General features: G+C 42.8%; 1 protein-coding gene across 1 annotated transcript in view; it reads left to right on the top strand.

Annotated features, from left to right (window-relative positions):
* Positions 1-15,110, top strand: part of nrg3b (neuregulin 3b) — a 186,539-nt gene that overhangs the window by 90,160 nt on the left and 81,269 nt on the right. The gene's annotated exons all lie outside the window — the stretch shown is intronic.

The following is a 15,110-nucleotide window of genomic DNA, read 5'->3' as shown; positions in this document are numbered from 1 at the left end:
TTCCCTTTCCTCATCCTCCCGTGACCACCCGACAGCGCACGCTGCATAAACCTCTCACGCTCCCACCGGTCAGCTGACTCTAACCGCTCTCCTTCCTGCCGCATAATTATTTCCCTCTGACAGTCGGCATCTCTCAGACTTCAGTCTTTTGGAGTTCATCGTCTGTGACAGCTGTGAGTCTTGGCCGTTTGACAGATTTTCTCCCTGGTTAATTTCTGCAGTAATGACGTCGGGAGGAGAAGCACAGAACCTCACTCGTAACAAATTGGTTTCCTCTGTGGGCAGCGGGAGTGTTTTGCAGCAGCCTTCAGAAAGTCCTCCAGGTATAAAGTTAACCAGACAGTTTTTCGGGCTGGTTAGCTCTTAAAGATGCGGTCAGGTTCTAAAAATATGCACGAGCTTAGCAACACAACAAGGCTGCATAACTTTTCAAATAACTTAATGCAAATACAAAAAAAGACCTCGGCCTTGGTTGAAAACAAACACTTTAAACATGAGGGTTTTGTGAAGAGCTCACAGAATTGCCAACATTTACAAAAACTTTCATTTCTCAGCCTCTGAATTAGATAGAGAGATGAAATCAAGACAAACTTTTCATAGCTTTAACCTTTGGCTTTCATTCCAATATCATTTCCTTTCCCCTGAACTTTGTGTTTAAAAAACAATAAAACTGGCAAACTCGCCAAGATGCTTCTCCTCCTCCTCCTCCTCCTCCTCCTCCTCCTCCTCCTCCTCCTCCTCCTCCTCCTCCTCCTCCTCCTCCTCCTCCTCATCTCTCTGCCGCCTGAGCCTTGGTCAGCGGGAACATCGTCTTGGTCTAATTCTTCTTCATTAGTCTTAATTGCTGCTTTTATCAATGAAACTCTCCCTTAGATCGTCAACCTTTTTCCAAACAACTACTTTAAACTTTAAACTAACAAACAAACTCCACTTCCCACAATGCATTTCGCCTCTCCTGCAAGTATTTCATCAAATCACGATGTATGTTCATCAGTCACATGTCTGGAACAAAATATTGTCTTTTATTAGAACCCATATCCTTCCTCTCCATAGTGATCGCAAACCCTCAGCATGTGTTTTCTGCTCCTTCGCTTTGGGTGCTCTGCAAAAATTAATATTTGCTTTGTCTAAATCTAATAATAGTTCAGCAAACCCCTGAGATCCATAATCACCCAGATGATTAACCCAGGGAGCGGAGATGCAGCTGATTCTCTGAAACACACACAGGATGAACATCGGGGAACAAATGTGACCTTCGATTTGGTCGGACAAAAGTTTTAATAGTGGAACCATTCGTATATAAAAAAGCTTTTCTCCTCCTCTCCTCCATCTTGCATGCAGATAGTTTGATGTTCCCTCTTTGGTATGAGGTGCACTTTAATGACAGGCGTGGAGAAGAAGGCATTCGCAGGATCCTTCTTTGATCATCCTTGAAGAGCAGCTGACTCTTTTGTTCTTCTGCAATTTTCTTTTCTTTGTATAATTTTTTTCTTTTGTTGCCCTCCGTGAAGCTTCAGTCACTCACACCCCAGCTTAAATGCAGGAAGCTCCAGTTAATAGACCCCTGACTTCAAATCAATCGTACAATGTGACAAACAAACTAAAATACGTAAAGAGAAACAAACCTGTGCTATTTGAATGTCTTTAACGACTGATTTGCATATCATATCATATAGCAGGCCTATGCACATGTGATTATATGTTAATTGCAGATTCATGTGAAATATCAATGGAAACATGCCTCACTTGTACCCTTTAATTAAACCTACATGTACTCACCGGGTCTAGATTTCCATGCAAAAAAATTGCCTCATGAAGGACACATGACCATGAGTCTTGTCTTTCAGGAAATATACATTATGCAAAAATATAATAAACACTCAGGAAATCATGTATTTAATTAAAGTCCCACTCCAGTAGCATGTTACAGCCCCACAACTTTAGTTATTCTATTAAAATGACATATTCATTCGTTTCAAGCTACTGAGCCCCACCCACAAGTTGAGAGGATTGGTTCCTTAGGTTTGTGACATCACAAACCCCGGCTGCCTGAATCTGGCATTTGTTTACTGCCATAAGCAACCGTGGCGGCTCACCATGTGTTTTTATCACAAGGGCATTTAGCATTTTCATCTTTAAAGCTCACTGGACTTTGTGTTTGACAAATAGAGAAACAAGCCACATTTTAGTAATAAAAAAACCGTTTAATCTTCACTACTTGCACGACACACTGTGATAGCGAGACTATGATTAAGTAAAAGATAAGCGAGAGAGATTCAGTGTGTGTTTCCTGTCAAATTACAGAGGCCAGCTCAACAATTTGCGCAACAGAAGCATCAAGAAACCCTGAAGACTCATAGCAGCGACCCTCTGGACTATATAATTAGTGACAGCGGAATGACTGCATACCATAGGAGTCCGAACAGACTGGAGGCCCTAACCTAGTTGCCCTATGTGGCGATTTCTCCTCAGCCGAGAAAAAAATGATTATAGGTTTGTGTGCGTTCTTCTACTGAAAGGTTGTTTCCTTTGCCCGAGAGAAGCTGAAACAGAAAGTCAGAAAGAAACATCGTCATTTCCCTCAAATAAGAGTCCTTTGAAAATAAAGGCTTTCTGACCACTACAAAGTCAGAACAGCGAGTCCATGCAGTCGAAATAAGTTGTGCTTGTCAAACCTTTCAAACGGATTCCTTCCATTCCCTGGCATGAAGGAGTCTTTCTTCATTGTTCACTTGTCTTTCATTTTGAATGTGAAATGTTCAACTGTCTTCAACGGCCTTTTGTTTACCTGGGATCGCAGCCGTTTCCCGCTGGGCAGGTAATGTACAGTCGACTTGTGTTTGCTGAAGAATGGCGTCCCGCAGTTTTATATTTCAGGGCTTCAACCTTATGGAATGTCAAACCACAAAAACAATGAGCCCGAAGCTGCAAATAGCGGTCCAGGTGCTGCTGTGCCATTAGGGTTATTCATGCCACATTGTACCTGATCTCCTCCTCTCCTCGTCCTCCTGTCAGAGGGAGGTAAACCCAGAGATCGACCATTCACATTACTGGATACGAGTAAAAACTGGGAAAAAAAAGTTTGTTCACACCCCAGGTTCATGGTGCCGGAGACTCAGCCGCGGATCAGTCGTCCCTCCGAGCGATGTCAGATCAGCGGCGTCATGACAGTCGCCCCTCACCCCCGCCGCTCCCGCCTTTTGAGCAGAGAAAGTAAAAGTTTGAAAGAAATCTCTGCCTCCATTGACGTCATGTTCTCCTCCGAGCCGCGGCGCAAACGGCATAAGAGATGGTTGGATGTTTTCCAACATGAGACAAGTGGAGATGACTGCACAATCTTGAATCATTGGATGAGATCACAGTTTTGAACTTGGGAATCAATTCAGTTTGTTATGAAACATTTGCCTCGCTCTCTCTTCCGTTACTAAGCCCCCCCCCCCTCACCACACACACACACACACACACACACAAACACACACACACACACACCCTCATGCTGGATGCTCATGTTTGCCAATGCTAATAAGAAGCCCAAAATAAATATGCAAATGTGAGTTTAAGACCTACTTCCACATCAGCGCTCTGCCCCTCTTATACACTAAGTAGAATTAATGTACAATAACTCCAAGATTCCATGATGTTGGGGATTCAACACATCACGGCTCAGTTATATTCATTCTATAGATCAACCAGGAATTACATCACTTTACACTCAGGGTATTTTGTGAACCAAGCCATTCCTTAAGTGATCGGCCAAAACCCCCGAGGGTGGTAGAAAAATCCCTGAAATACACAATATGTACATTTCTGTTATTGGTGATGAAGACATGACGGCTCCACTAAAGTGAAGCCAAAGCTTCGTGATTGCCCCCTGGTGGCTGACTGCAGTATCGACCATCTCCATGTTAGTGGACGAGATATGGACCAAACACATCTCTCGATTTCTCTGATTTTATCACTTATTTTCAAGTGATTCTTTTATCCAGAAAGTTTGGATTTATCTTGTTATTTGATGCTGGATAAACATGATAAAATGTGATTGACAGGTGAGATTGACTGCAACTCCATCCCCTGATCGCAGTCGCAAAGACTCTGGCTCGGAAAGATGCCATCTGTGCAAGATGGGGATATATTTACCTATCGTCCACTGGACATCATATCATTCAATCACATTTTCCTATTCATCTCCCCGGTACCACAGCACTCGCACAGAAAAGTATGTTCCCACGCCAGAGGTAAAGAATCGCCACGGGCGTATATAGGGCACCCCAGATGAAATGAACACATGTTGCTGTGATCCCATGAGAATCAATGCCCAGGGTCAGGACACAAAGAGACGAATAGAACCTGCGGCACACCGTGGGGACACTTCGGCTGTGCCGGTGCCACCGAGTCCACAGCTAACTTCTTAAAGTGTCACTCCATCCATTATGGTGCTTGCAACGTTAGTTTTTTTCCCCAGATGAAGGATTCGAGTTAAAATCTCCAGTCGCATTATTCAGAAAGTGTTAGAAATGATTTTTGTTTGTGCATTTACATTTTTTTCCCTTTCATATAGCAGCGCATTTAATCGTGCACTTTCTGCTGTGATTTATTGGTGGGTGGTTAAAGGATAAAAATGTTAAATCTCAACACCTGAATTTCCGCGGTGCATAATAATTACAACAAACACAATGTTGTTGTTCCTCTTGGCTTCCAGCGAAGCGAAACCACACTCATGGTAATCCGGTAAAATATCCAATCTGTGTATTATCCACGTGTTTTTTTTGTTTGTTCTGAGTAGAGCCACTGGGAGGTTAATTGTTTTAGTGCAAAGAGTAATGTATTGGTTTGCCCTGTATGTGAGGTCTGTGAATAACAGGAGGGCATGTGTGTAATTCAGTGAAGCGCAGCTTGCCAGAGCCACTTAAAGTTCTCCCGGAGCACGAGACTAAATAGGACTATATGGCCTCTGATAATATCTGATGGAAATAACTGTGTTGTAATTGATCATTCTGCACGAACACCGTACATTCAGCTTGACTCTTACACACAACGCGCCCCAGCCCAAGTTAATGTTCTTTCTGCCTTTTCGCAATACAAACACAAAGCGTTTCCACTCGGGTTCTAGTTATAAATGCTGGACCTGCTCAGTGATGCAGGTTTTTGACTTTGATGCAAAGTCTCGGCAGAATCCGCCTGACATGTGCTCAGCAAACCAAAAGCATGTATTTATCCACGGTTGGAGGCTGCTGTGGAATATATGTGTCTGGAATGAGGGCGCACTGCAGCTCTGGCCGCCACCTGCTGCATTGTGCTGGTGAAACAGACGTGTGGTCATTACTGCATGAAGAAGCTCGGCAGGCTTTACTGAAAACAGGGATAGAAGTGGATTCTTAATTGATTCTTCACTGATGGTTTCTACTCTCAGGCAGACTTGTCTTTGTGCAGAAACATCGTCCCCATGCTGCAAATTATCTTCTCGTCTTGACTCAAATGGAGGATTTCTCTTGCATAAATCAGCCGGTCTCCCTTTAATCAAACTCCTCGCCTTCCTTTAACATAATGTTTCGCAACTTGTGCCGACCTTGTATCAACATGGCAAGACGCAGAGGCTCAGTTGTGTTGCACAGATGATGCAAAACCGCTGCAAGTTGGTTCTATAGCGGAAACGGCCTGATGCTGCCACCTTGTTAGAGAGAAGCGTGAGGAGAAAACAGCATTTGCATATGGGTACTGTTCTTTTTTCATTCTAATCATGATGTGAGCCTGTAATGTTGATGTGAAAATGCAAATTGTGAGTGTAAAGCAAAGTAGAGAGCGGGTTGATGTCATCACAACAAACTATATTAAGTTCCACTGGTGATATATTTAAATGCCTTCATTCTAAGATGTTTATATTGCTAGTACTTACCCCAGTGCGTGTATATTCATGACATCTTTCACGGTCTAACACCTGAAACCTATTAAAAAGTATAAATACAGATTAAATGAGAGTCTGATAATGGTTGTTTTCTCAAGATCAAATCTATGCGTGCGGTTGCAGCATCAATTAAATGCGACGTTAACAATAAAGCTAATGGAATTGACCCTGCTTTGCTTGATAAACACCGAACACACAAAAAGCGTGAAGCCGCTCGTAATCACTCTGATCAGAGAAGAGAGAGTCACACCCGCCTGATGCTTTTTCTTGCTGCCACGAATGTTCCGAATGTGTTGCTTTTATTCACCTCAGCACAAAGGATGAAATCACTGTCCTTCGAGTGTGAGTTTAAAAGCCTGGTGGAGCTCAAGGTAGTTCGTGTCTACTATTACCATGGAAACCTCTTCCCTTATTAGGATGGGGCCAGAAGCAGAAAGAGAAAAATAACTAGGTGTTGTTGACGCACATCGTGTTCCTGCCACATTCAAAAGGTTCCACGATCGCCCGTCCGTTGCATCATATTGTGCGTATTGATTCTGATTGATCAGACCTCACAGGCTTATTGTATGAGCGATTGTGCGCCTGTGAATTATTCATACATTTGATTGCTTCAACTAACTTTGACATGCGGTGTTGGCTCCTATTTAAATGAATATCGATTTGTTTTATGTGCTCTCCTTCAAAACCAGTCTGATGGATGACTAATGTGAGAAAACAGCCTTTCCTACGTTAATGTGGAATGTGTGTGTGTGTGTGTGTGTGTGAACGCCTGAGGAGACATGTTCATCTATCCCGATGAGGAAGCGTGTGTTCCCTCATCCTCGATGACAAAAAGAGCCGTTTCCTTTGGCAATTCACTGTAGGGTTAAGCTTAGGGATACGCTCAGAGTGCTCCCTGTGTGTGTTTGTCTGCGTGAGAGTGAGTTGTTGTTGTTTCTTCCTCCCAAGGACCCAGGAGATGTTGACAGCAGTATTAACAGAGTCTGATATGACAAAATGAATCTCATAAATGAAGACCACTGCCTCTTAACTCCCCCTGTACCGTTTTTCCTTCCTCTCATCTTTCCCTCTTTCTACGGGGAGCCAGTTCAGCGATTAAATTGTCACTGCAGCGTCAGACCTTGACAGGCTGCACTAATCCACGATGCTGTCGCCCCTCTGCTGATCCATCCTGCTATAGGGCGGACGTTCTCTCGGCTTAGAGCCAATGGACCATGTCCCCCCGCTACCCCACCCAGCTGCCATATGAAAGCAACACAATTATAAGCACGGGAAGAAAATCATACCTTTTCGCACTTTTGCAATCCCATCATCTCGGCTTGGGGTCGACCTGAGCTGGCACATTCAATTCATTGATTGAATAAAAGAAGAAAAGTTGGGCCCCAAGTGTGAAACTGTCTTCATCATTTCACAAAGTTTCCTAGCTTTCATTTTCCTCTCACAACACATTTAACATGTTATGTGTAAGACAAACCTTATCATTCCTCGCATGCATACTAACACACTAATTAAACTAAATTCTACATTCACGCCTCTGCTCGGTTCGTTCAGCTTTATTCCGCAGGCCTGTCACGAACGCAGATGAAAGACTCACATGTCCACACGCAGCTAACGAAGGACGCCTTGTTTTTTTTCCGAGCGGAGAGTTAACGAGCCCGGGACGGACGCGCTGGAAAGAAATCCGCCGTGCCTGAAATCAATTAAAGCCTTCAAGAGGTGTTGGTCTGTGGTTTACCGATAATATATACCAGCTCACTTGTAAACAAATGTACATTAAATTGATTTGAATTTGATTTCACAGGAAAGCAATGTCACCCTTGTGTAATAACATATAACAAGCTACTGGAATGTCAATTGTGATAAACCTTTTTGTGTCAAGGTGACTTTTAACTACTTAATTTAAATCCTCAGTGTTTTGGCGCCTTTAGGTGCTATTTTTTTAGTTGCAGTACTGCAAATGGCCACAAGGATGAATAGTCAGTAAAGCAGAATGGTCCTTGGAGATTATCCGATACCAGTATTGGAAATAAGTGGCGAGTGCAGGAATCTATTTACCCGATATGAAACCCCGTCTTTAAAGTAGATCATTTCACCCGGATTAAACTGCAATTTTCTTTTCTCAGAAATCACAGTTGCATTGAAGCTGACATGCTCTGTTGGCCAGTGACATTAGGCAGAGCAAGTATGTCAGGATGTCAACAGCTTTCGAAAGGAAGTAATTGATTGCTTTGCATTCCCTAGATTTATTCCTTTGTGTTCTTTTTTCAGTCCAGGTATCAGAATCGATATCTGACATCTCTGCTGCCATATCTAGCTTCATCCACCCAGCAAGCTGGCTCTGAAATGTAAAGCTTCTTTCCCACATGCACTGCAACCCTGAATTTTTCAAGACATTACCCCAAGGTGACGGTGGACAACCCGTCGGAAGCACTGGGACGTTTCCTGGTGGTCTCTGGGTCACGTTGGTGAACAGTCAGCCAGAGCAGCCATGATATAAGAGGCAGCACTGAGCCACTGTGACCTCTCCTGTGCATGACGGCCATACGTCACTGAACCGCTGAGGATTGCAGGCGTGTGCGTGTGTCCGCAGCGTCTTGGATAATGGCCGTCGATAATGATAATAATCATCCATTGTTGATGAGCATTGGGAGAAGTGAAGTGAAGTGAGAGAGCAGGGGCACACTCAGGAGAACGACCACCTCGCGCCTAATGTTTTATTAACTTACAGAAGTAATTATATCCTGCACATGGTTTCTGCTGTGACTCGACTCTATACACATGCAGCTTCCTCCTTTAATAACAGGAATAGGTTTTAATATATACATGTATAATCAAATGTTATTCAATGGTCAGTCACAAATCGTTTTCTTGAATGTGGCTAATTTTCTTTCCACATGAACCGAGTAGAGAAATGTACAACAGGGTTAGAATAAAAATAGATAGATAGATGACTTTATTCATCCCCGAAGGGAAATTAAGTCGTCATAGCAGCCGGTATATTTGAATACAATAAAATACAATACAATAGAATAAAAAAAAAAATATTGAGGTAGAAAGAATACAAACAGAAACACAAGATAAATAGGTAGATAAGGTGCAGTGGCAAGATGATGGTAGTAGTACTGATGATATGATGGTAATGTTATTGCTAGACAGTATATAAAAATAGTACAGTATATATAGTATATAATATAACATAATATATATTTATATATGATAGTTATTATACCAATATAATAGCAGTATATAGTAATAATGGCAGCTTTTAGTTTTAGTTTATAGACTTATATATACAAAGAATATACAAAGAGTATGATATAATATATGATATATAGTAGAGGTATAAATATAAGTATGTGACTATACAATAGATAATATAATATACTATGAGTGTAAGAATATGTAGACAGAGTGTGCAAAAGACAATATTATTGTATAAAATGATATATAATATCAATATGGTTTATATTAACACATATCACATATGATGTGAAGTAAGTGTATATGGAGTGGAGTGTTGTACAGGGTACACATTGCAAGGAGACAGGTATGTTTAGTGCAGTTCTGTGATGCAGCAGAGTGATGGTTTGCATGAGGGTGGCCTGGGATGGGTCTAATTCCTGGCCTGAATTATTTGTTTCAGTCAGTACCTGCCAGGAGGAGCTCGGGGATTAAAGGTCTCTGACACTCTGACAGATTTCCCCAGCGTCGGTTAGTTAGCCACGAGACCGCTGACACGCCGGGGAATGTTCTTAGTGTTTTCATATGTAAAGCAAGCTAAATAAATCTTTGTTAACTGAGCGAGGGGCAATCTGTAGTAAGTGCTTTGTTTGAGGCTAATTGGGTTAGTTGAAGTCTTTAATTTAAATGAATTACATCAACCCAGTGTTTGGGATTCAAGGTGTCAACTCACCAGCGTGTGTGGTTGTTTGCTCAGAAGTTTCTGCTCCACTGATTGTGTTGAGAATCTCCTGATGTCGGGAGGTTGTGCAGAGCGAGGAGCGGGCGTGGGTCACAGTGAGTGAACTTGTAATGACACTATTTGCATGCGGTGGTGGATGTTTGCATGAGAGTGTTCACAGGCTCACTGACCACTCGCAAGAGCCATTAATTAATACAGTCCGCTGCAGTGAGTAATCAACCCCCATCAACCTCCACCCGCTCCTCTCCAGCAGAAGATTTTTCTTTTTCTTTCTGCTTTCATGGCTGGGAGCTGTGAACGTGAACCTAATGACCAAATCCGTTGTACCTGACATTAAGCGGATGCTTCCCTGCCAGCTCCCAAGTATTAAGTCTGTGTAATGTCCAATTGAGCAGAAATGTGAATGGGGAAGGTCATTTTCTGGAGAAGTCCCAGTGAGCAAGTGGACGTGTTGGTGATGTTTTACATTTTTCCCACATGCTCTACAGAGGAGAGCATTTCTTAAAGGATGTGGGCGTCTGGGTGGTTACAGCAAAAGGGTTCCTGGTTCCTATCCTGGTTTTACCATGGTCTTTCTTTGTGGAGTTTGTATTGGTTTTCTGCAGCTTGCTCCTACAGTGCAAAAACATGCAGATCGGGATTAGGTTTATTGCTGGTGTCCTGTCCAGGTTGTATCCCACCTCTTCCCCAATGTTTGGCTCCATCTCCCGTTGCAACCCTCCGAGGATAAGCAGATAATGGCCGGATGGAGATCAAGTCTGAAGAGGACATGTGTGAAAGGTCAAATGTCCAGTTTCTCTATATTTTCCAGAGTTCATATATGTGGAAAAGAGGTTAAATCACACCCTGCGAAGGGAAACGCCCACCTGCAGAGGCCTGCAGCTACTGGCTCTTTCAACGAACATCTCAGAAAGAGCTTGTTTCTTCTCAAAAATAGCCGCGGTACCTAAATTCCGTCATGATAAAAGTCAGGGGAAATCAGTTCGACTTAAAGACATCTCACCCGCGGGCCGAGAACAGATACACGCGTCTTTGTCGCTGCCATGTCGCCCGTAAAATCCAAAATGAGACCTAAGAAGATCACAAAGGAGATGACAGACAAACATCGACTCGGCACGTCTTCCCGCTCTCTCTCTCTCTCTCTCTCTCTTCCTCTCATCAAATGCACCATAAGACTTCCGATAAAGTAATGACCGAGCGTTTGGCTGCCACAAAAGAGACTGCGTCGGGATCTGAAGGCGGCGGCGGCACGACCCCTGTGAAGTCGCCCGCAGCATTTAACTTGGCATTTCGTCGTGAGCTCAGCTGGTGAAGGAGAGCGGCTGCTCCTCATTACTGATGATTTTCAGCGGTGGACACAGAACGGAGGCCGCGTCTTCATCTCCGAAGCACAGCGAGCACTCTGACAGGCGGCTTTGATAACTCTCGTGGATCTTTTGAGGTTTGTCTCGAGTACTGCCTTTCTGCAGCTCTGATAGTTACATGTCATTTTTTGCGGTTTTTAATATGGGATTCAATGGAGACGCTTGTGTGTTTCCTCTTATCTCAGGGGTATCAGATGGTTGAGATCTCTCAGAGCCGGAGTTCAGGTGCAGGTAAGACCCTGAAGTGCTCTCAGCTGTACTCAGGACAGTCATCTGCACTCCACCAGAGGGAGCATTTGGGGAATTCAGCTCCTTTAGGGTTCTGCTGGATTTGTTTTTCATATCTAGTGAGACACTAATGCTACGGTGTTAATACAGTTTTCCACATGTGTCATCAGAGGGCATCATGTAACTTAATCAGCCTTTATATTCTCCTTATAAATGGTCATGTGCACTTCCGCCAAACCCCAGAGGACATATAGGAGGCAGGAAAAAGAATAATCTCCTCTATTTGTTCCATATTCTCCATTTTCCGTCTGAAGTGCAGCCTCGGGTTCTTCTCCGTAGCTTCTCTGCCGGCTTCACCTGAGCTGCAGCTCGCACAGTTCCTCCACAGGAAGGTGTCAAATGAGATAAACAGATCAGTTAGTTGGGGAGCACAAGACGCGGGATTGAACTGAATCAAAGAAGAAGAAAAGAAGGAACGGACCACTCAAACAAGCAAATGTAAGAGATAAAAAAACCCAGAAGTAATAGAGGCGGTGGGTGGTTCTTAACCGGGAAGATATTTCATCATCAAACGATCTGACGTGTTTCTCTCGATCTTCCCGACGTCTCCGTGCTGCTCTGCATGTTCTCACGCGTCTGTTTGCTTTCGGTGTTGCGCTCCGGCAGAACCGTTCGTTGATAGAGCGCCGCCGAGCTGAATCGGGATTTAATTAAGTAAAGCAGCAAATAAAAAGAGACGGAGAGGGGCAGAGAGAAATCCCATCGTTCCACCTCAACCTGTCTCGGGCCGAGATCAATTATCCGGCAAGAGACTGATTTAATCCACGTTCGCAGAAAGACAACCGAGCAAACGGGGGATAAATATTCATGTGTCAATACAGATAGATGTTGACAAATGGAGCCGCGGTGGAAGGAGGCTGCTCCGGGTCACTTAAGCTAATCTCAATTATTCTTTGAAATTGGCAAAACAAAAAAAAATGGAGCCAATCAGAATCGTTCTTACAATCGATAATAGGTATATGGAGCCTCATTCAACTTTTTAACCATAAATACAAGTACACTTTTATTATAACTTACAATTAACAGTATACAGATGTAGAAATTATTATATATGTACACACAATATAGTGTGTGTTAGTATAAAGAGAAAATATTCTTATATAGTGCACTTACCATTGGGTTGAATGCTGGTAACGTTTTCAAATTGAATATATATTAATTATCCCTGATTCAATATATTCATATTATTGACACCCTGCAGTGAGAACATGGTCGTGACACAACCAGCGGCTGTTTGAATGAAGTCCGTCGTGTTTGCTCTCGATTCAAGGCCAGCTCATCTTATCTATATGCAAATCCCAGTTCAGGGACCGCTTTAAGAAAAGCCACAAAGTGCATGTTTTCTGTTGTGTGGAAAAACACGCTGCCATGTATGTGTCAGGCTTTGTGGCTGTCGTGGTGAATTCATATCGGAGGTCAGGAGCAAACAGGGCCCACGTGGTGAGACGGAACATCAACTAAATGTGAGATTTTATATCAGTTGTACTTTATTGGAAGAGATTGAGTGGGAGGGGTTTATCGTGACCACGGGCTCTGGACACACTCGCCACAGAGCCTCCTGACCACACGTGCAAATGGTAAAAGCACATCTATCAGTTAGAAATCTATATTGGTTATTTTCAGATGTTCAGGTGAATGGACAACCCTCTGATAAGGGGTAACCTTTAATAATAAAGAGATAACCTTTAATAATAAATCTGAAGGCCAAAGACCAGGGCCCCTATCGGCTCCGGGGGCCATGTGCCCGCTTTGCCCATGTGGACATCCGTCGTTGGGCCTCATCAATATAGACACGCTGAGATTGAATCCGGGCCTGTTACCTGTTTCAAATGAACTCTGATGAATGACAGTGCTAATGCCCCACGCTCCGGTTGACCTCGGCACAACCTTTGGCACGGTAAATAATGAAGTGAGGAATTGGCTTGGCGTCTGTGGGACTGCTCAGCACTGCTTATCTGTCCGGGTGTTTTGGGGCTTTTATCGGTGATTGTGTTACTTCCGCTTAATTTAGTGCGAGCGCCGAGTCACAAGGTGTCTTCCATGGAAAACACAGCAGAAGAGCGAGTGTTTCCTGAGAATCAGCTAAATTTCAGTCAGCTAAATGCAGGAGGACGCTGAACTTGTTTGAGGTCATCGTCACATAAATCCCTGGATCTCCTAACTTGACAAATTACTACTGAACACTACTGTACACTTTAACAATACTTAGAAATACTATACACTGATAAAAACACCTTTAACAAGCATTTTCTATGAAGAAAACTTGTAAAACAACAAATCTATGTAGAATTACAGAACTCTAAGCTCTTTTATTATACATTTTAATAAGTAGAATCTGATTTTAGAAAGGTATTTACTGTATTGAACTTCAATGATAAGGTTATTTCTTCTAAATATAGAAATTGTATGAAATTGCTATGAATAAGTGAATACATTTTAGCAGCTTTTTAATGCAGACAATAAAGAAGAAATAGTATGGTTCAATACTGAGATGCTTTCATCTTTCTTCAGGCTCTTTTACAAGTTGGACTGAGATTCCTCTCTGTCGGCACATCTGTGTTATAATAAACTCATATCAATTCAAGTTAGAACCACTGAGGCTCATCAAGTTAATTCTTATCTTCAAGACCAATTAGAAACTCCGCCATCTTTCATCAAACATCTGCGCGGAGGATTTCTCTTCATCAATCTCACTGTGTTTTCAAGATAAAGGAGCAAACGCAAGAATGTGCATTTCACATTGACCACAATTGAAATGCTTAATACGATAATCTCTGTGTTTATGTGAATGATTTCTACCGTCCTCCGCACACAGAAGCTCAATTAAATACTCAGAAGAATGAGTATGTCCACAGACGATGTTTGAGGCACTGACTGTTCCGGGTTTGTCCGCACAGAGAAGTTGTTTCCAGTCGAGGGAGCTGTCTAAACTTTTCCAAACAGTTCAGTGGGTACGAACATTTTTACAGGGAAATCATGACAGCGATTACATGTTTTGAAATGCCTTCGGGTTTCTTGGGATGTTGATGGCGTCGGAGCTTTGCTGATGTTTTTGTGCGAGTGTGCCACTCTCCTTCTTGTCACTGCTGCTTCGATCAATCTCACCAGAACTCTTGAAAGGTCCTGCCATCTCTAATTAGATGCTGTCATTGTGTCAGAAACTAGGGCTTCTACAACATTTTGATATGTTCCAAAAGGACCCTGGGCTTTAAACATGTCCTGACTTACCCGTGCTGGTTTTCACAGGCGGCATCAAACTTGATGAGACCCACACAACCACGTTAATATGGATAATTAATCATGAGTGTAGTATGGCTGCCCTGATTTAATCTCTGAAGGGTTCAAGTGTTGCCGCTGTTTAAATCATCTTTGATTCTTTACTGGAATGCCGTGATATAATTAGCTTTGAACCCAGTTGAGTTAATCAGAGTTGAATGGGCCTTTCCAGATACAACAAATGAAAAACAATTACGCTTGATTGTAAACTAATACCCCCGGTGCCTTTTGTGACACACACACACACACACACACACACGTACACACACACACACACACACACACACACACACACACACACACATACACAATAGGAGAAAAATTATTTAGAAGTGATCTTAAATATATCATTGATTCA

This window comes from Limanda limanda, chromosome 21 (genome assembly GCF_963576545.1).
Source record: "Limanda limanda chromosome 21, fLimLim1.1, whole genome shotgun sequence".
Taxonomy (NCBI): Eukaryota; Metazoa; Chordata; class Actinopteri; order Pleuronectiformes; family Pleuronectidae; genus Limanda; species Limanda limanda.
This window is presented reverse-complemented; position numbering and strand designations above follow the sequence as displayed.